Source organism: Xenopus laevis, chromosome 7L (assembly GCF_017654675.1).
Source record: "Xenopus laevis strain J_2021 chromosome 7L, Xenopus_laevis_v10.1, whole genome shotgun sequence".
Lineage (NCBI taxonomy): Eukaryota > Metazoa > Chordata > Amphibia > Anura > Pipidae > Xenopus > Xenopus laevis.
In genome coordinates this window covers 74749466-74776820 of record NC_054383.1, presented here as the reverse complement: position 1 = coordinate 74776820, position 27355 = coordinate 74749466, and the positions used below count along the sequence as shown (strand labels likewise).

Here is a 27355-nt window from a genome sequence, read left to right as displayed (position 1 = left end):
GTAGCAGCACTACACAAGTCTGGGAAACCTTCAAAACAGCAAATAAAATTTTAATTTTGCCCTACACATGTGCCCACAGTATAGTTAAGTTGCCATGAGTTAGGAAATGTAGGGGGGAAGGAGGGTAGCCCCATAAAATTTTTCGATCTTTTTTTGAAGCAATCCCTATCTACTCTATTGCACTTTGCCTGATCTGAGGTGGCGAAGGAAGTCTGGCGTAAAAGGTTGCGTTCAGAAAAATTTGCGCGTCAGTGAATTAGCGTAGTTACGTCTGTTGCGCAAATTCGCCAGGTGTAAGGGTGCGAAGTAACACTAGCGAATTTACGCCAGCGTCCGTTAGTGAATCGGCGAATTAACGAAAATGCGCTACGCTAGCGAATTAACGCTAGCGAATTAACGCTAGCGTTAGGCACTTCGTCCTTTAGTGAATTTGCCCCTAAGTTTGGCCAGAAGCATTAATCCAATAGTAACCAATAAGATGTGTGCTTTTAAACAGGTGACCAGTAAATGCTACCTGCTGATTGGTTGCTATGGGTTACTGCTCCTGGGCAAACTTTGTGCCTTTTATTACATATGAGGGATAGTGTTATTCACTCAAGTATTAGTACAGATATGCCACAGCCTGCATTATACATTTTGTGAACAGAAGGCTCCCCTCTCTCACTGTCAATTAAATCCTGAAGACATTTTTCTTTTTTTTAAATAAGCAAAACACTACAAATGAAAATATACAGGCAAAATAAACAACCTGGCCTGTTAAATGGTCTGTTGTTTTAGCTATATACAATGGCAGCTGGCAGAAGTAAATCCAGATGACACTGCTATTCTCCCCCACGTACATTTATAGGAAAAAAGCAACTGCCTATATTATATCTTGTGTGGCAGTCCTGGAAAAAGATAAACGCACATCTGCAATATTCTACTTTGTTATTCTTTTTTTTTTTACATGTTCCTAATGGTAAATCTTCCATCTTAATTAGTACAACTTATTGGGAAGCAATTTTGGTTACAAGAAGTAAAATAGCAGTTTCTAATGACAGAATCGCATACCTGGAGTCCTGTCCAAGATTTGATTTGAGTCTTTCTTCCCAAACAGCAATACAAAGTTCACTTTTGGGTTTTATTTGGAATACTTGTGAGGCCCTGGAATACTGCTTACTCCATGTCCATTAAGTCCAATTCTAACTTAATTTTGGTAGTTATGCCTCACTGGGTTTGTTTTCGTCAATGAGTCAGTGATTGCACTTTATTCAAAGACCGAAACGTCAATACAGCAAGTAAATATCTATTTAGTAGAGTACATACATCTTTTTCCTAAATGCTGAAGCATAGGGCTGAAAAATGTATGTGTAACCTGGGCTATAGCAAAGGAACCTACTAATTTATTGTTTCATACCTGTGCCAGATTATGTGAAAGGACAATAGGACATGCATGAAGCACCCTGCCTTTGAGTTTTCCAATTAAACACACTCTTTTTTTGTGCAAATACATTCTATTCCTGGTTTGAGTCTAGACCAGTGATCCCCAACCAGTGGCATGTGAGCAATATGTTGCTCTCTGACTCCTTGGGTGTTGCTCCCAGTGGTCTCAAAGCAGATGCTTATTTTTGAAATACTGGCTTTGAGGCAAGTTTTGGTTGTATAAAATAATGTGAACTGCCAAACAGAGCCTCCTGTAGGCTGCAAGTCCACATCGGAGCTACCATTGGCCAATCACAGCCCATATTTTGCATCCCTAGGAACTCTTTGCATGATTATGTTGTTCTCCAACCTTTATAAAATTAAAATGTGGCTAATGGGTAAAAAAGGGCAGAAACCCTTGGTCTAAACCAGGGATCCCCAACCTTTTTTACCCATGAGCCACATGCAAATGAAAAAAGAGTTGGGGAGCTAAACAAGCATGAAAAAGTCCCTTGGGGTGCCAAATAAGAGCTGTGATTGGCAATTAGGTATGTGGACTGGCAGCCTACAGGAGGCTCTACTTGTCACTATACTTCATTTTAATTCAATTTAAACTTGCCTCAAAGCCTGGAATTCAAAAATAAGCACCTGCTTTAGAGCAGCATCCAAGTTGTTGGAGAGCAACATGTTGCTCACGAGCTACTGGTTGGGGATCACTGGTCTAGACAGTCAACCCCGGCCCAGGGAGTTCTCAGTTTAATTATAGAAAACGAATTATTGCTCTACCATAGCGACACATGGCTAAAATAAAACATAAATAAAATGTTTCCCCAAAAAATCAGTACCTTAAGGCAAATTTGTGGAAATCTGCACTTAGGATGCTGATACTTAAGCTGAGAATATATTAGGAAAATTATGGTAGTAGTATCCTTTTTGGCTTCAGGTATTTGGAAAAAGACTGTAATAAACTTTGTTAGAAGCTGGAACAGATCTTTTCTGTTTCACTGCTGTTGCCTAGACGGATAAGTGTCACCTAATTATCTGCTCACATATGAGAACATGCAAAATGTTTGTGGGGGGATTTTCAATAGAATAAAACAAGTTGCTTTGTGCATAGCAGATTTTTCTCCAATTTGGAAGCAGATTCACTAAAGGGCGAATTTTCTCCAGCATCAGTTACGCTCCCTACGCACCACTTCGGCAGGTGCAAATACACTACGAATAAGCTAATTCACTAAAAGTGAAGTTTCGTGGAAGCACTTCATGTGCTAGCATTCATTAGTGCCTAGCGAAATTTTTATTTTTTTTTAAGGACTTTTGCAGGCTAAAAAAAAGAAAAGACACCAGCATTTTTTGAACTTTTATGTTTTTTCTGCTCAGAATATGAAGTAAGTAACAGAAGATTGAGGAAGATCTATGCACTGCAGTGCACTTCGCCTGGTTTGAGCTGGTGAAGGCAAGTCTGGCAAAATAGGTAACATTCAGAAATATCCGCAGAGTAACGTCCATTTGCCAGAGCAAATTGTCACCTGGCAATAGAATGAGCATGTGCACTAGCACCTATCTCTTTCGCTAGCGAATTGGCGCCTGTGCGGGTTAGTAAAACGGTGATGTCCCTGCGGGTGGTAATGCTGGTGAATTGTTGCCAGCTCTTGCCACTTCGCCCTTTAGTAAATCTGCCCCCAAGTATATTTTTTACTCCAATACACTTTTGTGAATTCCCCTGATTAGATCTGCTGCTGACTTCTTCTACTAATAAGATATCGTGCGCATTTGCGTTTTACTTGTGATTCCAAATTCTGGCATTTGAAATTGCAGATACAGTCAAATCCCTAGACTTGCATTCAATTTGCAATAATAATTCTGCAACTCACATACTTGCACTGAAAGTTGCTGCTTTCTGCTGTTAGAATAACTGCCTGACCTAACTTGTCTCCCCTGCATGAACTAACATCTAATTTTATATGCCAGAAACAACTGCAGTCCCATTTGAAACACAGATGTACGTGAGGACAAAGAACTAATTTTGTACTTTTTCAGTAGCTATTTTATACATCAACATACAGTATGTTCACACAGTGCTGCAAACTGAGTTTACTTTAGTTATGTTACAACATTTTTAAAATACACTATAAATAGTTCTTTGTATAAACATAACCTTTTATCTACTCATCACATCTTTCAGCAAAATGATTATAAAGTGTTCAGATGTACTGGATTGGCAAATGAGTTTTAACAGTGCAAAAACAAACAAAAACGAAAATATGCTATAGAAGTTTTATTATAGCCTTACGAATGTAGCACAGAACAAAAGACATGACCTCCAACATGAGGGCTCTTTCATTCTGCAATCCACTACGTTGGATCTCTCCTAATGTATACTGCAGATTAATGCAAGAAGAAACCCACCTGAAGAAGTACCTGCAGTGACAGCTTGCAATGTTCTAAATTAAACATGTCGCTTGCTCCTGGATCCAATATTAATAATGTTTCCAGTTAAAGGGACAATTTATTATTCAGTTTATATCAAACTAAATATATTAGATAACACCCCAAATCTGCATTAGAAGATCTTGTTTTTAAAAGCTAACAAAGTATGCTTAATTGTCCTCTATGAGGAAAGCCACATGGCTTTTTATAGTACAAACTATCCCCATGGAAATTGTTTCATTACAGGCAGCTGTTATAATTGATACAATAGTTGCTAATATTCCAGAGATGTCCTGAGAAATGTATCAACTAATGCAGCAAATCATGCACATGAATTAGTGAGCTGCCAGATTTAGACAGGACATTTAAAGTTTAGTTTTGGAAAAACAGTAGAAAATAAAAAATGTAAAGCAACTGAAAAATGTCTATTTTTGGTGTACACTGGTGACTTTTAGGGGGTTAATTATTATGGTTCGATTTATTTTAAATTTTCAAATTGATTTCGAGTTGATTTTTTGTTTTCGAGTTGATTTACTAGACCCCGACCCTGAAAATAGCTTGAATCGGGAAAATACACAATCTAAAACTTATCTAGGTCATGTAGGAGTCAATGGCAGAGGTCCCTTTAACCATTTGAAGATTTTAATAGCCTTCAGGATGTTTGATTTTTTTTCGGAGGGGTTTGCCCAAAAACTCAAATAATTTGATGGATTTGAGTTTCTCCTGCAGAAAACTCGATTAATTTGGCTTTCGGGGTTTCGCAATTTAAACTCATAGAATCAAGTTTTTTCTTAATTAAGAAACCATTCGAGTTGTGAGTATGTTGGTATAATAAACTCTAACATCCGACCTTTGATCAAATAACCCACTTAAAAGCCACATAATTATTGTTAAAGGATGTTTTGTACTATTTTATATCTGACTTGAGGGCTGACTTGAGAACACAAGTACAGTGTGAAGAATGCTATATCGAGTGCAAGCGACCATGCTTTTTATCCAACACCTAATGCATAGTTTCCCCCATAAATACAGCATAATAGTGGCCTTGAGAGCAGCCTGATGAATTCTGACTAATGCATTAAAATTGCAACTGCATGTGCACATAGATGTAAATCAGCTGCAATTGGTCTGAAAGCTTTCTAAGTACAGTTGGCATTATTTCTGGGCTTTACATCAAGATGAGTCTGTGCCTGTTTTTTTTAGGTGAAGATTACTCCATCTAAGCTGCTTTGGGAACTTTGGGGCTATTGCTACTTTCAAGTTAGACTTGTTCTACAGACATCTTGACACTGCAGCAGTTGTGGGGTTTAAAGAGACTGTTCATCTTTAAGTTAACTTCTAGTATGTTATAGAATGTCCTATTCCCAGAAACGTTGCATTTGATCTTCATTATATTTTTTTATGTTGTTTTTGAATTATTTATCATCCTCTTCTACATCCTTCTAGCTTTCAAATGGGGGTCACTAACCCCAGCAGCCAAAAACTATTGCTCTGTGAGCTTACTATTTTATTATTATTATTATTGATACTTTTTATTTCTTATCGTTTTATTCAGCCCCTCACCTATTTGTATTCTGGTCTCCCATTTCAACGACAGTACCCAAACAAGACCATAGCAATCAGATATCTGCTGAAATTCAAAATTGGAGAGCTGCTGAACAAAAATCTAAATAACTGAAAAACCACAAAAATGATCAATGTCTGTGTCATACTAGGAGATAATTTAAAGGTGAATAACCCCTTTAAGGATCAGTTTTGGATCCTTGCAACAAAAGTTACTCAACGACAACTGTGGGTGTGCTAGTAAATGAGCCCTTTGGTCTTCTTTCATACCATTTATGCAGCATCTGTGCTATTTTAAGTACTTTTCTAGGTAGAAGCAAAAAAGGACCATGGAGGCAAGTCAGACAGTGGAGTGAGGAAGGAAAGAAATATCCTTAACTTTACTGTGCATTTCCTCTCCACAGACCTAGTCAGCCTGATCACAGCATTGTCATTAGAATCACTTCTGTCAGCACTAATCTCCTTTAAGGTGCACTGGAAACTAAGGATTATTATTTGCATCAGGCTGAATTAGGTATTAGAAATGTGTCTGTCTGTATCTGTATAATGTCTACTGCATTTAATGCTTTATATTTTGTTTCTCTGTAAATGCCTTTCTTCTTCATCATTATCATCATTTTAACTTTTAAACTTGCATTTTCAACATATTCTGTGTTATGCACAAAGAAACTTAAAATGCAATATTATATTGCTATCTAACTGTTCTTCTCAAACTTAAAAGAAAACACATCCCAATTTAGTTGTGTTATTTTTTAGAATTGCATAGAAGCTTTTACTATACCTATATGTAGTAATCTTTTCTATAAAGGACACGTTTTAAAACTTTGACTGCATGATTACATGCATTTATGTGATATTTATTTAGACTGAATCACTGCAGCCATATACCTTTAGCCTGTAAATGAAGGCTTTCAAGAGCCACCTTGCATGTCTTCTTAGTCTGGTTTGGGTTACACTTAGCTGATAAGTGGTGTATGAACTTTTGCTTCACAGATTTTGCAGTTATGACTTACTACTCAAGAACATATTCTTGCAGTTCTGCACTCTTTCAGACTCCACTGGAATTCCCGGTAAGTACACCTAAAATGCAAGGTGTATGTTTTTTTTTTATTAGAGATGTACCCAGTACAAATGTTTCTTATTCTGCTAAAAGCCAAATGTTCCACCACTATGTCTGATATCAACCCCTAATTTGCATATTTAAATGTTAGCAATTGAAATTTTCCAGATCGCATGACTTGGGAGTGGTTTCCAAAGTGTGAGGCCATCCAAATTGGATAGACCTGGATCAGTGTCTAGGGGTGGGGTTCAGGCTGAAGACAAATTAGGTCGAAATTTTGAGAGAATACCTATTTGATCTTCTAGATATTGCTGAAATCTTATCATCAATGTTTTTATATATTTGTAACCTTGTTATGAGCTACAACATTTCAACAGCCACTACTTCTGATTAGGCTTAATGTGAAGTCTTTAAGAAGTTCGAGAATGTATCTGAATTCTGCATTAGGTGCATCGCTACATTTCAAAAGTAAGATTATGAAAATATTTTAGCAAATTTTGAAACCAAGGGGCTGATTTATAAGAAAAAAAAATGAAGATGAGATGCTGTTTCTAGGTTTTTTTCACTGGTACATGAATTTCTTACATTTAGGGACAGATTTATCAAAGGTCGAGGGGAATTCTTGAATTAAAAAAATTCTAATTTCGAGCTATTATTGTGTACCTCGACCATGGAATGGTCTAAATTCTAAATTTCTAAATTTATCATGTGCTGTCTCTTTAAAAATTTGACTTCGACCATTAGCCATCTAAAACCTGCCAAATTGCTGTTTTAGCCTATGACCTCCTAGAACCTATATGGAGTCAATTGGTTTACAGAAAAATCTAAGTTGTTTTTGGGAAAACGTTGAATCGAATTGAATGCGATAGTACTTTAATTCATACGATTTGAAATCGGCTGTATTTGGAAAACAGACCTATTCGGCCCAAATCTTCGACTTCACTTCAGTTTGCCTTTTTGAATTTGAATTTCGAAATTCGACCCTTACTGTATAAATTCTTGCATCAATTTTTCTTGAGTGTGACAGTGACTGAGGTCAATTACAATAATGGCTATTTTTTATGGATTAGTCTGCTAAAAAAATACACTTTTTAATACACTTTTATGAGTTGCAAAATTATCTCATTGCAATGTATTATATCCACAAAATGCATGGTGTTGATTATATAAGGACTTCAATGGAAGTTTAACAATATTTAGGGGGCTGCATGTGACAATATGTATCCAGATCTCGGCCTATGCCCCAGACACTTCACTAATCCACAAAAATAAATCAATAACATGAAGGACAAATTCCAATCATCACTCTGTGTCCAGGGTTCACATGCTGCACCTAAAACCCACAGTGCACTTTGCATTATGGTTGGATGTGATGAGAATTTAAAATTTAAGACTATGGAGGGAGAAATATTTAACTTACGAGTGGATGCTGCGTAGTGTGCAATAATATGTGAAGGGATGGGATCACGAGAGCATGGTATCTGGGCATGAGGAGGGATTAGGAAGCTACTTCCTTCTCAGTAACTTGGGAGAGCTGAAAGATAGAGGAGGGGTCATTTACAAAGAGTGACAGAATGCACTAGAGTCATGCCATGCTTTTACCTTGTGTATCAATCAAAATTCAGAAGTCCTAGGAGCCACAAGGTGCAAAGGAGCCAGCATGCTGGTTAAATTTTGGTAAGCATAAGGTAGAACTCTGAGCTGCAGGATTTAATTTGATCTGTTTAGCTTACGATGGTTATACTTGGGCTGACTGCATATGTTCTCTGCTTGACCTTTTCATGAATGGATGAAGAACATAAAAGAGGCAACACACAGTGTAGTCACCTTCCTATTCCTCCTTTTGTTTATGCAAAGCACATTGGACAATTGGAACAGTAGGAAATCAAGAGGAGCTGCACTTCTTCTTCACTTCCTCATTTGCAGTTGCACTATGAACTGACCATCGTAATGTGGCAGATGAAATTTTGGAACCTGCTGAAGAAGTGATCAATATCCATAATACTGTTCAGGATCAGCAGGGCATCACCCACATACCAATAATTACGCTCTAAGACATGACTATGATTAATGGTCAGTTATTTGGTCAGATGCATGCTGCATAGTCACAACATAGTAACAACAAAAACTTATAAAATCTACATGTAATACGACTAATTTCAAAACAATTCACATTTATATTTCATTACACTATAAATACCAATGTAGACTGAAGCAGAGTGTATTAGTAATCAGCTCTGCAGTAGAAGCTTCTGATGGTTCCTTGTAGCAGTATATAGTTTTGGTATATTTTTGTGGGAAAACCATAGTAATCCCAATAAGTCATTCTCTGAAGTACTGAAGATGGGATTTGTAATATGTTCATATGTCCTTACAATGTTTTGAATTTTCAGGCAGTATGGAACTCAACATCGATTTGGTATTTTTGGCATTTTAATTCACAACCGTATTTTTTTAAGCTATTGAAGTAATTTGACATTTTAAAAATAGAACCGTGGGGCTGCCACATCAGTGATGTTTTGTTTGGCCGGAGTGCTCAGAGTCACATTTATGACATTTAATGACATTTAACATTACAATGCCTAAAGCAGTTTAACAGTAGTGTAGCTGTTTGCAGTGTTTACATCTTATCTGCATCTGATGGTGTAAAAAAAGAAAACAAAAAAATTTAGTGATTCATTGACAAATGAAGAGTTTGCGGTACATGTAGTTACAATCGCAAACTAGGTAACATTTCCTTCTCTTTCTATGGCTTAGTAGAGGCAGAACAAGTTTGTCTCCTGTTGATATAACACATATGTAAGAATGTTGAAATCCTAGCTCCTAAACTCTTATATGTAATTCCCAGCATCCCACTATCGCTCAGCTTAAAGGTGGTACAAGCAATTGCAGTAACTACAGCTGGATGGACACAATTTTGGTCTCCATTTGTTTGCAGTATATATTCCACATTATGCCATCTGAAATCTCAAAGCCTGTTTAAATAAGCTTGGAGCTGTAGTTTTCCAGTAGAACCAGAATTTTGGGATTCCTGTGTAATTTGTATGCTTGGAATCAGTGGTGTGCTCATAGCTTCTGTGGAATATCTCTTGGAAACCTATAAATGTTTCTTCTGCAGAACTGTAGGGAATGTTGGGCTCCTGTCCAGAAGCATAGCAAGGCACAGTGGAAATAACATTTTCATCATTTCAGGGAATGCTTCAATCCAAAAAAAGTCCCTTGCTTAGAGATGTTGCCAGCTGCTACTATGACGTTCCATTCCAGGCCATTCGGCATATTTAATACATAGAAGTGTATTTTTGTTACAAGTATTTCCAGGAATACAAAACATCATTGGTACTTGAAGTCCTGCAAATATTTTGGATGCTACATTTGGTCACAAGGAAAAAAATAGCTGACTGTAAAGTAATGTTGGTGCTTACATATCACTGAGTAAAATCAGCAACATTATGGCCTATGGTACATATAACTTGCACTGTCTGTCAGGAAACAGTTTTGCTCGAAATGCATCTGTCACTGCTTATAATTTTATTAAATGGAAAGTCCTGGCTGATGCAAACAGTGCACTAATAAGCAGAGCTCCACAGAAAAAATGCTCACGCTAGTGTTTTGGGGTGAAGGTGAGTCTGTCACCTCTCTGTGAGCCTAAAACATGGCAAAGCACTAGGGTTATGTAATAATTGGTGCAACATATGCTCCAGTTCTAGTAACTCATAAATGTGCATTTTTAGATCACTTAAAGCAATATTTGAAATAGATTCTGGTTTTAATTAACACTACTTGCGTATGCAATGCTAAACATTCTTACAAATTTTTATTAAAGCATTCATAGCTGCTGTAAGCTCATTTAAAATTCTCAGCAATCAGATAATTACTTTCACTTTCCATTCAGCACTTCCTAGATGTCACTGCTCTCTCCACATTTCTCCAGTTCTCTTAAACATTTAATATTGTAACCAGGGCATGGGGATGGACATCGGGTCCCCCATTCTGGTGCACAAACAAGATTCTGAGATGATGCAAGGCTTGTCTTAATAACAGTGTCCACAAAATGGCTCCTGCCTGCTTGCTATAATTATGAATTCCAAGACTGATGGAAACAAGATTCAAATAATTTATATAGTGTAATTTAAGTTCATTTTGCTTGACTAACATGATAAAATAGGATTTGGAATAATTTTTTTGGGTGACTGGTCCCCTTTAAAAAGGAATTTTATAGGTACGAAGCAGCAAGATACAGAAATTAAAGGCCTTGAAAAGTTGTATCAAATCACCTTTGTATCATAGCTGTTAAATGTAAAAAAATATATATATACAGATATGGGACCTGTTATCCAGAATGCTCAGGACCTGGGGTTTTCCGGATAATGGGTCTTTCGACAATTTGGCTCTTCATAACTTGAGTATAGTAGAAATTCATGTAAATATTAAATACACCCAATAGACTGGTTTTGCTTCCAATAAGGATTAATTATATCTTAGTTGGGATCAAGTTCTAGGTACTGTTTTATTATTATTTGATTATTTATTTGATTATAACTGAGTCTATGGGAGACAGCCTTTCTGTAATTCGGAGCTTTCTGGACAACGGGTTTCTGGATAACGGATCCCATACCTGTAGATAGATAGATAAATAGATAGATAGATAGATGTGTGTTTACCTTTTCTTGCATAACTTAACACTAGCTTGATCCTGTGGTCATTACATAGCAATGGACACTGCAGTGGAAGCTTCGGGTAAGCAATAAGTAATCTCCAATGATTGAGAACTGCAGCACAATTTTCCTGCTCTTCCTAAGAACAACATTCATTCTACTTGGCAAGCAATTATTTTTTTAATCTCTGTTTGGATGAGCCAGGTAAATCCCTTTAAAAACTCTTTACTGATACAAATTTTTCTTGCTACCATGACCTTTGCTCAGACAGTTTTAAGAATCAGAATCAGAAATTCGCTTTATATTTTCTTCTTAGGATTCTCTGTAACTTGGTTATGTTTCTGATAAGTTAATCAGGAAACTCATTACATCTTCTGAATCAGGTCTGGGTTCTGTCAAACTACCTAGCTAATACCATTCATAAGTGCTCCATAGAACTGAATGCCTAGTATAACCTCTGGGTCAACTCTGCTCCTGTCTGACTTTTTAAACAAATTATTTTCAGCGCAACATCTCATTTTCTTCAGCTTGCATATCACATCAATTTCCATGCTTCTTTACCTTCTGACAGTATGACTCGGTCATGTCATTCTTTCTATGTCAAATTACTTGCAGGAAGTCATGCTTTGTGTAATATTGGCTTTGTGTAGGTTGTACTGCTTCTAATATGTAAGAATAAATTATTGTTATATAAATTACCTATCTCTCATGATATAGGAATTATGTCAGACACATATTGTATTACAAGCACAAAAACACAACTGTCTTAGAAAGCATATGGGGCATATTTATCATAAACTCCCATAAACTCGAAATTCAAAAAAAACAACCATGCATTTTTTTAAATTCGGGTGAATAGAATCAACTTCCACGCTTGAATCAATTTCGAATCAAATACGATTTGAGTTTTTTCACCAAAAAAAAATATTTTTAAAAGTCCACCAAATAATTCCAAATTGATTGTAGGAGGTCCTCCATAGGCTAAAACACAAATTTGGCAGGTTTTGGATGGCGAATAGTCAAATTCGAATTCTTAAAGGGACAGTACATGATACATTTTGAATTTTGAATTTCTTTTAAACTCAAATCGATTTTGGACTATTCCCTAGTCTAATTGCACTAAAATAAACTCAAAATTCTAATTTAAAAATTTAAATTTTCAATTTTACCATTAAAAAATCTGCCCCTATGTGTTATGGGCAAACCAATATCAAATATTTATAGATTTACAGAGGCTCTAACAATAACCAAAAACCGTATAATACAGAATTTTCACAGAACTGCATCAGAAACAAGCATAATTTAGATTTAAATACCAAAAAGTAAGCTTACCCCAGAGAAGCGTAAATTGTTGGAATGTAAACACATTCAAAATAGGTCAAAATGTAGACAGTATAAAAATATACTTAAAACTCCACTTTACATCTGCCTATGCGCTTGGCATAAAGAAAATACATACATGTGAATGGCAGGAGTCCTGCAGCAGGTCGAGTAACTGTAGACTACCTGCAAAAAAAGTGGTTATCATGCAGGTTGAGGGTGAGATTTTTGGGTGCCGGAATAGATGTGGATTTTGCAAATTGCAGGTCTGTGGGTCGCAGGTCGGGTATCTATATTTTACGCCTTTAAACATTTTATCACATTTTTTTCTGCACTTGTCCACTTCTGATGATGTCACTTCTTGTTTGCATCAACAGCAGATTTACTACGGTTCAAGTGAATTTTCGAAATACAAAAAGTTCGAATTTTTTGAATACTTCGACCATCGAATAGGATACTACAACTTCAAATTTACTTCAAATTCGATTAGAATAAAAAATTGTTCGACTATTCGACCATTCGATAATCGAAGTACTGTCTCTTTAAAAAAAACTTCGACTTCAATACTTCGCTAACTTTAACCTGCCTATGCTATGCTATGTTAGCCTATGGGGACCTTCCAGGGCAATTTTTTACGTTTTTTATTATCGAAGGAAAATCAATGAATAAAATCCGCCGACTTTGAATGTCGGAGGATTCTATTCGATGGTTGAATTTCGAAGTATTTTCCACTTCGAAATTCGACCCTTGATAAATCTGCCCCAAAATGTACACAGGCAAAAACAAGTACTCAAGAACAATATAGAATGTAAGAAAACCCATGTACATGTACACAGCATACGCCTTTACAATTCCTTTATAGCTGTATGTTTAGAATATTGCAGAGGATCACAGAGATGCAACACGGGGACATGGGGAAATGTTTTTTGTGTCTCAGGATGTAGTTTAAGAATATTTAGTTAGAACATTAAAATTAGAACCTGTGCACAGTCCACCTCCAAGAAAGCAACAGATCATTACATAAAAAGTATAGAAATGTGGGAAACACCTCTTTATGAAATGACCACCAATTGTCAGTTCTTTAATAATTTTCAATTTGTGGTGTTTTAATTGGCTAATTCTTGGCAACTTTTCCATTGAAGTTCATTTTGTATATTTTGAATTACTTGCCTTTTACTTCTGACTCTTTCCAGCTTTCAAATGGGGGTCACTGACCCTATCTAAAAAATAAATGATCTGTAAGGTTACTATTTCATTTTCATTGATACTTTATTATTCTTTTTTCTATTCGGGCCTATCCATACTTGAGTCTTAAATCAATGCATCGCTGCTTTGGTCATTTGGACCCTAACAACCAGATTACTTTAAAAACTGGAGAGCTGCTTAATAAAAAGCTAAATAACTCAAAAACCAGAAATAAAAATGAAAACCAATTGCAAATTGTCTCAGAATATCACGCTCTACATCATGCTAAAAGTTAATTTAAAGGCCAGCAGGAGGCCAGTGGGGGCATAAAATGGCTGCTACAGCCAGAGTGATTGCCCTGAACATTATCCCAGGCAGAGTGAATAATATAGAAAGCTGGGCACTTTTTAAAATATAGTTTAAAAAAACACCTGAATTTGGTGAAGGCCATCAGACTCAGGGCCTGGACTGGTTTATTTGCAATGTGTTTGAGATAATGCTGTTAAATTAATTTGAGATATGTATAAAGTCTATGGCACACAATGTTTATTACAACACCCTGAATTATTTGCAGCTGCTTCCCTTTGTAGTTGATGGGATTTACATTGCAATACAGCAAGGGAACATTGAAGTTTGCACTCTCCCAAGATACTCACCCATGTTCCACAAGCAGCCTGGTTCCCACAGACTATAATGGAAAGCATATGGGAGTAGTTCAAAGTATTTTGATTGCTTTTATTGCAGGATCAAAATTTCTAGTGTGCCACTGCCCACAGCAAAGTCAAATAAAGAAACAGTTAAAAACCTACAATTCTATAGAATCACTCACCTTTAGGAAATGGGGGAGTAGGAGGCATTGTGTTTTATAAATAAATAATGTAAGGGCAATTTCCTTTTACAATTATCTTTTCCATTGGGACAGGGAGAAAAATGCATTTTGAAGCAACTCTATGAATGATACAATTCTATAAAAAGTTTTACTCGTGAGATATAAATACGTCTTAAGCTGTCCCTTGTGCTGTATGAAGAATGAGTTATGGAATACAGGAAATTAGCAGTGATATTTATTACTTCTGGGCATTTTTGTCAAATGGAGTTATTTTTGTAGGCCACAGTTGACCCTGCTTCTCTTGGTTTCACACATTTCATTCATAAATGTATAACTATTTTTGTTAGTAAAGCTTTTTTTTAATTGCAACATGATGACTGAAAAAAATTAAAATATTTGGTTTAGGCAAGTGCGCACACACACGCACACGCACACATGCACGCACGCACGCACACACACGTATATAAATAATTCAACACTTCATCTCCAGTGCCAGTAAAGGATCGGAGTAGATCCCTAGTCTATTAGTCAGGAATGCACAGTGGGAAACTGGAAGTTTTTTTTAATGGCCAGGGGTGTTAGGTTATTACTTGTCTTTAAAAAATGAGGGATCACATGAGGAGGTGGATGGAGGTGACTATCCTGTAGTATGTGGCCTCAGTAGCAGAACAACTAGCAAATATGAAGGTTAGATCCTGTTATGACTTACTCTAGGGAGAAGAGATTGGCTGAGAGTAGTTAGCAGAGCAGCTAGTTCCACCAAGAACAGCAGAAGAGTTGTTTTCCTGGATGTCACCTACCAGTGTAGGAATTTAGATAGACATATAGATCCCAAAAATAGCACCAGTATAATAAGGGCCTTGTACTCTGGGAACTGGATACCTGGTAGTGAATACTACCACTGACTGTAACTAAAAAAGTGCCTGTGCCCATTAAGGAAATAACTATATTAAGTGAATGTATTAAATTTCATCCTGAAACGTTAAGTTATTAAAAAATATGTAAAGTGCATGACAAGCCAGTATGAAAACCCTTCCTCTATTCCTACATGGAGGGACCACATGAGTCCCTTAGGTGTCTTACCCTCAGGTGAGTCCCTCAGGTGCTTCCTTCCATGAACATGTGTGACTCTCTTGTGCATGTGGATGGACACGTCTTTTGACGCACGGTGCTGGTTTGGTTTCTTATGCCATTGCAGACATGTGCCCTTTGTTCCTTTGCTTCCTGTAGTACAGTTTCTAAATTACTTTACATGTGTACATGAGAATAAGCAGGGGTTTGACCCCAGAAAAAAACTGTGGGGCACCTTAAGAAAATTCCAGTTTCCTTGTCGTATAAGTGTTCCATTAAAGTTTATATTTTATAACAAGTGGGGTTCAACATTAAATTATTCTATTAAGTATTTTTTCTATAGGATATCTTTTTTTCATGATTTTCTATAATTATTTGCCCATGTGAACTCCTGGTAGGTACTATCTTGTCATAGGGTGCACTTTCTCTCTTTATGTTGCCCTTTCTTGGAAACTTTTAATGCTTTTTTAGCCAAACAAAACTAGCAAGTAAGACTTAAATAAATAGCCTTTATTTCTTGATGGCCATGACAGCAACTGGAAATTAAAGGAAAGAAAGGGTGCTAGTTACCTGAAACAATACAGCCTGCACTTTTAGATGCCATAACAAATTAAAGGCTTTTTATGTAAGAGCAGTTTTATTTGTTATTTATTTTACAGCCATGGGGGCCAGAAGAAATCTGATACAAATATTCTATACAATGTGGCAGACAATGATATAAAATGCTACCGAGCAGACTGACTACCTTTTCCTACAATTAATTGCCTTTGTGTTGAAGACTGTCTCAAAAATGTCTTGAACTGTGAATCTGGCATTGTTTTATTGAAACCTTTACTTGTCCATTGACCCTTTGAAATATCCCAAAAGACCTTTGCTTGTTTATAAACGTCTTGATTTGTTCTAATTTTTTTTAGTTCATTGTTAGGATTCTTTGTTTGCTGAATTGTGTTGTGCTGGTTGGATTCTGAAACTCACAAAATCTTTTTATAGTCTTCTGGCATTGCTCCCAGAAACTCAGACGAATTAGCAGTATTGTTGCTCAATGTTATGCACGTGATGCTTAAAATGGTGCTGATGCACACAATCTGTTTTATACCTTGTTACACTGGAAATACTCTGCATGATTCCAACTTGTAAATTCCTGAGAATGTCCTCAACAAAGATGGTTGAATTGTGAGGTACGTTGTTGAAGACAACCATTTGTATTTATATTTGCAGGCAAAGTTCTGATGTTAGTATCACAGATTTGCTGTATAAGATATACTGAGGTGTCTGCATATTAAATATAAATCGTATTACTAATTAACGATACAAGTGTGCATTACTGTGGTTGGACTGTTATATATCTCTAACATAGACCATTTTCTTACAGTTTTATGGAAGCTTCATATATTTTGCTGTGGTACCCCCTAATGCCAAGACATTAAGGCTATGATTATTATTATTTATTATTATTTATTCAGTGCTACCATATAAATGGTAAAATACATATAAAAGGCAAACTTGTCACACTGATGCACAGTAACCATTGCATATTTTAAGAGACAAATTCTGATAATATCAGTGGGTGACTGTCACTACTATTTGTCAGACATTCGTACGATTGTCTGTCAATTAATGGCCTGGGCATCCTGCAATTTGTTCTCTTTACTACTTTATTGTAAGGACATGTAACCCCCCCTCATGCACAATTGTAATGACTGAAGAGCCTTTTTTGAAATCTGTAATTAGTTGCCACTCTGGTTGTTCTAAGGTTAATAGTAAGGTTGCAGCATCTCCTTAATCAAGTATGATTCCTTCTCCTCCTCTAAACCACTCTGCCCCTTCCCTCAGGAATTTCCTTTGGCTGTTGGCTCATGAGCATGCTCAGTTCTTCTCAACTCAGATTAATAAATACACCCTGCAATCTACCAGCCAATGAAGAGATGGCATTGCTGGTTCCCCTAGAAACTCTGATCTAGCTGTCTGCTCCTTTTTTTAAATACTATCCCCCCTCTCCTGAGCTCAGAGTAACCATTACAGGGCATAATCTAAGCAGAACTTGTCATCATAGTAATCACTGCCTGTTTATGCCTGCATTCTTTAATTGCATGAACTTTACATCACATATGTGCTGTTTGCAGATATAAATGCACTGTTGATGAGTCAGAGGGAAAATGGCCTCTGGGTGAAAGCTTCTATTTGTTTTAGAAAAATTAAATGACGCTGGCAAACGGAGGGGGTATATGATGTACAAATAAAGCCATTTGGGAGGGGGAAGTGTGCTCAATTTATATACATGTCAGCAAAGTATAGTTTGATATTTTGTTATTGTGATATTCATATTTGAATTTTAAGCCTTCTAATCACTGAATGAAGTTTGTAAGCAGGCAAAGACAACCCATGTATAACTTTACAGAGAGGAATCTATGCTTGGTCGGTAAGCAAGTTGAGTTGTGCAGGGCAGTGATGGGCGAATTTGGGGCATTTCGTTTTGGCGAAAATTTCCTGCAAACGGCAAAAGAATTGCGAAAGCGGCGTCAAAAACAAGACATCGGTATTAATTTTTTTGATGCCGTAGAATTTTGGGAAATCGTGGGAATTAGCGGCAAATTTGCGCCTGGTGAATAAATTCGCCTATCACTAGTGCAGGGTTGTCGGGCAGTGGAACTATCATATAATCACATGAGTGAGTCAGAAAAATACTGATATGATGGATAGTCATCAAATATTTTGTTGACTACATACCAATTAATAAAGCACCGCTAACTTACTTACTTCTTTATCTGTACATTGTCTGGTTCAGATTACTTTTACAATCTTTTTGCAGAGGGACCAACAGAAACTACTGCTTGAATTACCTCTTTGATGCGTGGGTTTTCTGCAAAAATAGCATAGATTGGCTCGCCCTGCCAAGCTGTAGCCCAGCCCACACAGTGCTTGCACATTGACAAAGTGCAACTTTTGGATGCAAGGTCAATGTTGAATTATACATATGAAGAAGTACCAGCACGCCATTGTATAGTTTTTTCAGTGGTTAAAGGGATTCTATCATGATTTTTATGGTGTCGTTTTTATTTCTTAATTGCATTATTTACACTGCAAATAATTAACTCTACAATATAAAATTTTATTCCTGAACCAAAAAGTATATATTTTTAGTTGTAACATTGGTGTGTTGGCAGTCGTCTCAGGTCATTTTGCCTGATTTTGTGCTTTAGAAAGAGCCACCACTTCATGATTGGTGCTGCTTTTGTTTCTCCTACTTAATGTAACTGAAGGTATCACAGTGGGACTTGGATTTTAACTATTGAGTCATATTCTCCTATGTACCAAGGAGCTGTTATCTTGTGTCAGGGAGCTGTTATTTTGTTACATTGCATGGTGGGTAATATAACTCCAACGTGTAGCACAGCAGTAAAGAGTGACTGAAGTTTATCAGAGCACAAGCCACATGACTGGGGGTACCTGGGAAAAAAATGTTTGCCCCATGTCAGATTTCAAAATTAAATATTAAAAAATCTGTTCTATGTTTTGAAAAAAGGGATTTCAGTGCAGAATTCTGCTGGAACATCACTATTAACTTATTTCCAGTGACAGAATTGCTTTAAGAGAGAAACAACCACCTTATAGTATCCTTGTTGGATGGGTGCTCAGGCAACTTAACCCTTGCCAGGGTTATTACATCAAACCAAAAAGAAAATGCAGTGGCACTCCTATTTGCAAAAGTGAAAAAATGTTTATTGTGGTCAATTGACAGCTGAGATTTTTAAATGAGCTTACAATAGCTATGAATGCTTTAATAAAAAACAGAAATTGGATTTCATGTTAAATTTGAAAAGGATTTTTATTATACAGCTTTTTGTGTCTGGTTGGCCCATTTTAATTTTCCCAGAAAATTTCTGGAAGGCTGTGGACTCGATAGGACTGTCCCACCCTTTAGCAATTGCAGCATGCACAGTAGAGTTTGCTTACTGAATATGAACCAATTATGAATGTATGTGGGTACTCTCCCCCCTCCAAAAAAAGGGAATTGCTGAAAAAAATATTCCCTTTTCTACTGCCGATTTTGTGTTTAAATCCAATGGATAACAGGGTAATTTAATATATGCCTATATATAAATGTAAATCAATAGTTAATGGACAACACTTATAAATGAGGAGCAGAAGAATCTCCAGGACCTATATTTTTGTTCTTCCTACTTGTAATTAGATTATTGCAGTTTAATCTGTCTCTGCTAGTTCCTGGGGATGGTTGGGGGGGGGGGTTAAAAAAATAATCCAATTGCCCTTTTTGTAAGATAGGCAAAACACATGTTGATACAACAACCCAACATATAATCCATATTATATGCTGCTGTGCATTGTCCCTTCAAATAGCATATAAACAGTAAATCACGAGAGCATAAGTCATTGTATACAAAGAGAAAGCCTCCTCTGCATATTTGCATGTATATATGAGTAGGAGTTGCTTGCCTTTTCTGCATATTTTCCATAGCAACCCTATATGTAACGATAATGTCCCATGAAAAGATTTGTGTTAGTGTCTGCTCAAATATAAAATGACCATTATCCCCAGGAGTATAACCTTTAACAAGACAAAGCCAAAATTGCTTAAGATAGTAAAATATTCTTCATTATTCACAGTACTTATTAAAAGAAATGGTAAAATATTTTACCATTCATGCATGAATATTTAGTTCAGAATTTCTACTTCTTCCACAAATTAAGTGATTTTTTTGAAATTTATCAGTGGCATTGTTGGTTTTGGGTTTTTATTTTTTTTTAATACATTTGCATTTCTGGAGTATTCATTTCATAAAATCATTATCACAATTGTGTGATATGCTTTTAAAGATCAAATGAAACAAGTTAATAAAAGCCACAAAGGTAATGTTTTGTTTGTATTCAGGGAAACGTTGCTGCCTTCTGATTAACCAAAATATATTTAAGTTAACCTAAAAGATATTGGGCAGATCAGTCATTATTCTGCACCTGCAACATAACAGGAAACTGCTTCCTTTGCTAAAATAACTGGTTTATACACATGTAGCACTGCTGTAAGTTTCACTGTGCTGCTGTTTAACAGTGTGGCACTTACAGACTGACCACAAAAAAATGATGAAAGGAATGATAGAAGTCTATTGTAAAAAACAAATACACTTAATTTTCTCTGTATACAGAACATATTTTGTAGTTTATATATCCAGCTTTACAATAAATATTGGCCGAAAGTTTAACTCTTTTTGGTGAAGAAGGCACAGAGGTTTTTTAGTAGTAGTTCAGGGCATGAAAGGCATTTACCCTGAAACCTCAACGTCGGTGAAACTTATCTTGGTGAAAGTACATATTTCATACATCTACATAATCTGTTCAGTACCTACATTGGGAATATCCAACCTGTGGCCCTCTACCTCTTCTGCTATTATATTTCTGCAAGCTTCTGTAGAAGGGCATAGTTTATTCATTACACAAAATATTCAAAAAACAAGTACTCAAATATACTTTTGGACTGTATTTATGTATGTGAGACAACAATGTGATGTACAGCAGTGTCGGACTTGGTTTCCTCCAGCCACAACCCACCTCCACCAGCCCCCTCCCCGCTCCATCACAATCGGGACCACTAGAGGAGGTCATGGAGCGGATCTGGGTTAGCTGGGCACACAAGGGCCCACTGAGTTTTTTCCCAGTGTCCTGCTGGCCCAGTCTGATCCTGCTGTATGGATATGGGATATGTTATGTAGAAATTGTCATCCAGGAAGCTCCAAAATATAGCAGTGCCATTCTAACTCAGGCTAAAGTCAGTCGTCTGAAATATCTTTCTTTTTCTATAAGAACCCAGCAACTTCATGAATTATTCATACAATAAAAGTGCAGAATATGACAAAATACTATGGTTTAAGCATCCAGTTACCTTTTTTTATTGCACTGTTTATTGGCCTGAAAAATGCTAATGCATACATTTCTATTAAAGGTAAAAACAGAACAGATTTAGCCTTTTTTATGGTACAGTAGATCCCACTAATATACAGCAATGTAAGTGCTATTGAAAATGTAAGCAATGAAAGTATATTACTGGCAAGTAGGCAAAATATTATAATACAATCATTAGTCTCTGATGTCTGGTTAGACTAATTTTTGCATGTAATTAACTGCTTTTGGACATTTTTGTTCTTGTGTTTAGAGTAGCTTGGATTCCAGGGATGGTAACCATTAAACTTTAATTTGTAAAGTAATTTGTAAAGTAATGTAAATGTGGCACTTATTATGGAGTATCAAAATTGTATACATGTTGATCCCTTACAATAGTAGTTTCCAAACTGTGGGTGAAATTAAGGCAGTGACAGATTAGGCTCAGCCTAAACAGTGCTGAATAATATTAAAATAATGCATCCATAGACCAGTAAAGCTACCCCAACTTATGATCATGAACACCCTCCTTTCCCTTTGCAAACACCACCCTGCTCGCATCTCCATAAACCTGTCCCTGCTACTCTGCGAATACAGGCCCAGATTTGTGGCAAGACCACAAAGGCCCAGGCCTAGGGCGGCAGAATATCAGCGTCGGCATGCAGCCCAACCGCTTCCATATGTGAGCACTGGAGTCTGAAAATCTCCTGCGTGTCTCCAGTGCAGCTCTACACATGCATGGACTGTATCTTATATATATTCTTATTTCATGAGCTAAAGGGGGCCCTGGGCAAAGGTTGAGCCTTCAAGTTGGGTTTGAATTAGAAAAGTTTGACAACCGCCAATGATTCATTTGGTGAATGAATCAGATATTTTATATGCCACATTTCTATAAGCAAACTAAATTTTTAAGGTTCTATAACAATAATTTTACCATCTTAACCAGTATATCAAAGGAGAAACAAATGTTTTGCCCTGTGGTAAATTACAGAACAAAAAAGTGGCATAAATGGGATACATTTAATTGCTAACTACAAGCTTTCTTTGCACTCTAAGGTCACTTCTTCAGACTGACATTTAAACAATGTTATATATACCCAACATTGTTAGCTTTTGTTTTGTAAAAATTTAGCCTGAAAAATAGAGCCCACACAGCTTGCTTTGTAATATAGTCAGCCATTAAATTGATGCCACTTTTTATGGGCTTAGAAGGTTGCTAACTGTCTCTTAGGGATGTGGAAGAGGCAAAATTGTAGGTGTTTTTCTGCTCCCCAAAAATGATGCTGGGGTGTAATCCCTATGTGTTCTTGTATGAGCTGAAAGCTGATAGGGAATGGAACTGCAGTATAGTAATTTGATTTGTATTTCCACAGACCAATCAATCAATTTGGAGCAATCAGTACATTGACATGTGTGAACAGATTGAACAAAATCAGTAAGATAACCTCAAAATTAGCCAGTGTGTACTCATATTTATTTCAGCTCATCGTGAGCAGCTGTATCAGCTGGTATCTTAAACTCTGTAAGTAGTAAAGTAGATTAATAGGAATTGGTCTAGAGCTCATGGCACATGTTGCACTTTTCAGAGCTGACAAAGCATTCCCATTAAATCAACTAACAGAATACATGGATGACTTTGGGCTGTGTCATGGGTCTAAAATGTCCCTTTGCTATGAATCTAAATATGATCTATTGCTGCATACATTAATAGAGGCATCTAATTAGTTCAATATCCATTTGTATTCCATAAAACAGGCATGTCCAAAATCAGGCCCGGGCCAATTGCGGGCCGTTTTCAAATTTACACCAGCCCTCAGCCTCCATCATGAAATTAATAATAATGTGGCCGCCCCAGCACAGTGCAATCAGGAATCACGTAGCGGTAGCAGTAATATTTGGGCACATTAGTGAAATGATCTGCCACTTGATCTATACTGCTGCCTGTGTGCTGAAGGTGTTAGTAATAGACACTTACTGGCACTTAGTGACGTACAGCTCTCACTTACATTTTTAGGGCTGAAGGTGCAATAGACGTACTGACGTGCCAATATGGTGAACTAAAGACGTACGCAAGATCGGTGCATCACTATGTGCCATTACGTGTCTATTGCTAACACCTTCAGCACACAGGCAGCAGTATAGACCAAGTGGCAGATCATTTCACTAATGTGCCCAAATATTACTGCTATAGCTACACGATTTCTTTTTTAAATGAGGTACGGAGAACAGACGCCACTTCTCCACTTCCTAAACGCCATGTAGGCGTCCATCTCCAGGAGTGAATGATCCTGATCACAAGCTTGTTACCTCGGAATGGATGTCAGGCTGGTTGGCCCCCACACATTTTTACCTCACTAAATCTGGCCCTCGTTGCAAAAAGTTTGGACACCCTGCCATAAGAAGCCTGTGCAGACTCCATTGGAGTCTATGGGGCCTCATTTTCTCAGCGAAACGTGGCAATAATTTGGCTCATCACTACTATTAACATCTTCAAATAGTTCAAGGGACCTCTGCCATTGAATTCTACATGAACTCGGCAGGTTTTAGGTGGAGAATAGTCGAATTAGAACTGTTTCCAGGGTCGAGCTATGATAAATCTCACATTTAAATTCAAATTCGAGTTGGTGGTTTTAAATTCGTATTTGTGAGTTTTGACCAGAAAAAAATTGATTTAAAATTTATCATTTGAACCTTAGTAAATCTGCCCATAATTATCTTGTGATGAGGCCAGTTTACCAAAAATCAACATTTATTCTTGACAAAAAATTTTTTTCCTCCTTTAGAATTTATTTCAATGTATACATTTTTCTTATGTCTTCACGCTGATATTTATACTTGAGAGGTCAAACCTTCTGAGATCCACTCTCAACAGAAATCTATCTTTAACTTCACTTACTTAATTTTTCAAATGTTGATTAATTTCCCCCATGTAATGCAATCTAGTATGTATTTTTAACAATTTGATGGGCCATTAAATGACTTCAGAGAACTTGCACAGGATTCCAACTTTGATATTAATATTATCCTTTATTTTAACTTTAACCACAATTTCTCAGGTTAATAACACAATATTCCAACAGGCAGCTGTCATTTGTAAGAATTCACTGGAGCCTAGTGAACCTTGTTGGTGCAATCGCAGGTCATGCTGAATATAGCTAGAAAGTACAGCATAAAGAAGGCTGACATGTTCTGTAGCTAAACAATAGTTTACCTGAAAGCCCTTTTCTCATTGTTCTGTACAACAATGCATTTGACTTTTCAAATGTTTTTATATTTCCAAACAGATTCAGAACCCTGTAACCAATTATCAGCATTCAAATGTGTCTTATGAATTTCCAGTAAATCGATGTCAGCATAAATATGAAAATCCATATCAGGAACTGGCTATTCAGGAAGTACCATCAGTCACCAACCATACAGGTAAAATTGTCTTACATTTTTTTTTTTTTACACATTTTGTGACTCTGCATTTGCAAATAAGTTTTAGGGCACATCAGATTGGATTAAGCTTAATTATTATATACTGTATGGTCTACATAGGAAAAATAAGGATACACATAATCTTTATATATTATCAAGGGGACAGGGCACTTTATATATCCAAGTAGATGTAGTAAATGTGATATGTCAGCTGCCATCGTTTTTCGAAATCACCCAAATTTTCCTGCATGTTGAGTGTATAAACCTGCAGAATATGATAATAGAGAAATTGTAATTAGTTGCAGGCCTTTCTTTTAATTCTGCAGAGTCTGTGCCCAGTATGGAATGATTAATAAGATAGAAAATATTGCAAAACTTTGCTATATATTTTTTGTAGGTGCAGCTTCCATATTTCATCATTCTTCCATTATGTCCCATATAGTTTATGCTTTTTTAAAAACTGGATGAAATGAGTAATATGTACTGTTGTTCTGTGACTGTAAAAAAAGTAACTTTTAGTTTTTGGTTATACATTGATCAGTAGACCCAGTTCCCCTCGAGTTGTGGTTTGTGAGTCACACTCATCATTGCTGGTAAAGCACAAACCTTTCTCACTTTTACTCAAATTTACCTTAAATTGTGCAACAGTTATTCAATTTGTCCTATTATGAAAACTATTTTTTTTTAATTTTTTTTTCTTTCTTTCATAAAGACACCCTTTGCCTTTTAACCTGTGACTGCATTTTCATTTTTTTTTCATTTCTAGCTATCATGTCTATTTACTGTAAAAGTATATTTTACCTAACACATCCTAAGTGTGAGACAATTCTGCTCAACGCTTGTAAAAATATAATTTTAAATAGTTATGGTCTCATCACACAATTTACCAAGCCTGTTAACATACAGTACACCTTTTTCCCTCTAAATATCTTTACTTGGCTCTTCATATAAAATTTCATATCAGAGCTATAGATACTGTACCAACAAGCAAATAAAGATGCAAGATGCAAATTGCAAGTAATCAGTGAGGGAATTAAGAGCCAATATCTAAATAAATCTGACCTTGCAGACTAAGAACTACTGCATGTTTAATGGGATTGTCAAACATACATTTTGCCTGATTTGGCCAACAAAGTGAGGGCAAATTAGGCTGATCTCATGGTCAGGTCCTTGAATCATGCTAAATCATGTGAGGCCTGTGCAGACCAACTGGCTGTGGACTTCAATAACAAAATGGAACCTTAGAAAAAAGCACTACTTAGTCTTAATCTGAATGGGTCCTGATTAGATCCTGATAGATCTGGGCCGACTCATCAACCATTTGGCAGCTGACTAGGTTAAAAATAAGAAAGATTAAAAATATAAACCTTTATTCCAGCATTTTAAAAAAGCATGCCCCACACTGCATATTGGGCTGTTCACTCGCCGGGGGTCGCGATAACGAACGAGACTCCTCCATGCTAACTAGTTACGCGACCCCCGGCGAGTGAACAGCCCAATATGCAGTGTGGGGCATGCTTTTTTAAAATGCTGGAATAAAGGTTTATATTTTTAATCTTTCTACTTCCTGGATTCCTTGGTGCTGCACCTACAGACTCATTTAACTTATTGGAAGCAACCGTTGGGATCTTCGGTTTTGTGACATGCACAAGTGAATCCTTAGTACCTGGTAAGTGCTCCCACTATTTTTTGCAAGTTTGTAGGTTAAAAATAAGCAATGTGTGGTTATAATTTATATCATTTGTTAAATCTGTTTGATTTAAAATTCATCTTATACTCTAAATACGTTTGTTTACACCTTTTAAAAAATTACCATGGCAATTGATAACAGTTGCTGGTGGAATGTGGACTATAGAGGGCTGAGCTGCGATCTTGAATGATGCAGAACTGGGCCTTCTTTTACCATAGCCTTCTTACAGTAATATAAACAAAAACACAATGGACAACAGAAATTCTGTTTCTGAAGTATACAGTAGCTGTGGTAGTTCTCCCAGTAGTTTCCTGATATGGCTACTATATTTTATATTCAGTATTGGAGCTCAACTAAATGTCTAACTAATTTCTCTATAACTTAGCACTGTATAATAATAATAATTATATAATAATAATGACAATCATGTTATTGCTGTTTAGAGAAGCAGATTCTTATTTCTATATACAGTACAACCCTCCAAGGGACTGCCAAAAAAGAATTTAAAATTCTGGAAAATGTAAAATTTCGTTAGATTCAAACGAATCTCCAGGAAAATGTAAAACCGGGGGGGGGGGGATGTAAAATAGGGGTTCTACGGTGCTGCAAAAACAAAAATCCTAAAACAGTACTTCATAAAATATATACTATGCAGCAAATGGGATGAAAGCTGATTTCTGTATGATATAAAGTAGCCTATACCTTTTGTAATGGGGAGTGTCACATTTGCTAAAAAAAAAATAACAAGACAAAAGAACAAGAGGCTCACCAGGCCCAGTGTGCTAAGTCACCCTTGTGGACATAGCCTATGGGACACATTTACTAAGGGTCGAAGTGAA

At 36.5% G+C, this 27355-nt stretch overlaps 1 long non-coding RNA gene across 1 annotated transcript; it reads left to right on the top strand.

Moving 5' to 3' along the window:
* Positions 1–5771: 5771 nt before the first annotated feature.
* Positions 5772–24818, top strand: LOC108696996. Its single transcript, XR_001932372.2, has 3 exons — positions 5772–5908; positions 6388–6464; positions 24691–24818. It is a non-coding gene; the product is annotated as an uncharacterized LOC108696996 (long non-coding RNA).
* The last annotated feature ends 2537 nt before the right edge of the window (positions 24819–27355 follow it).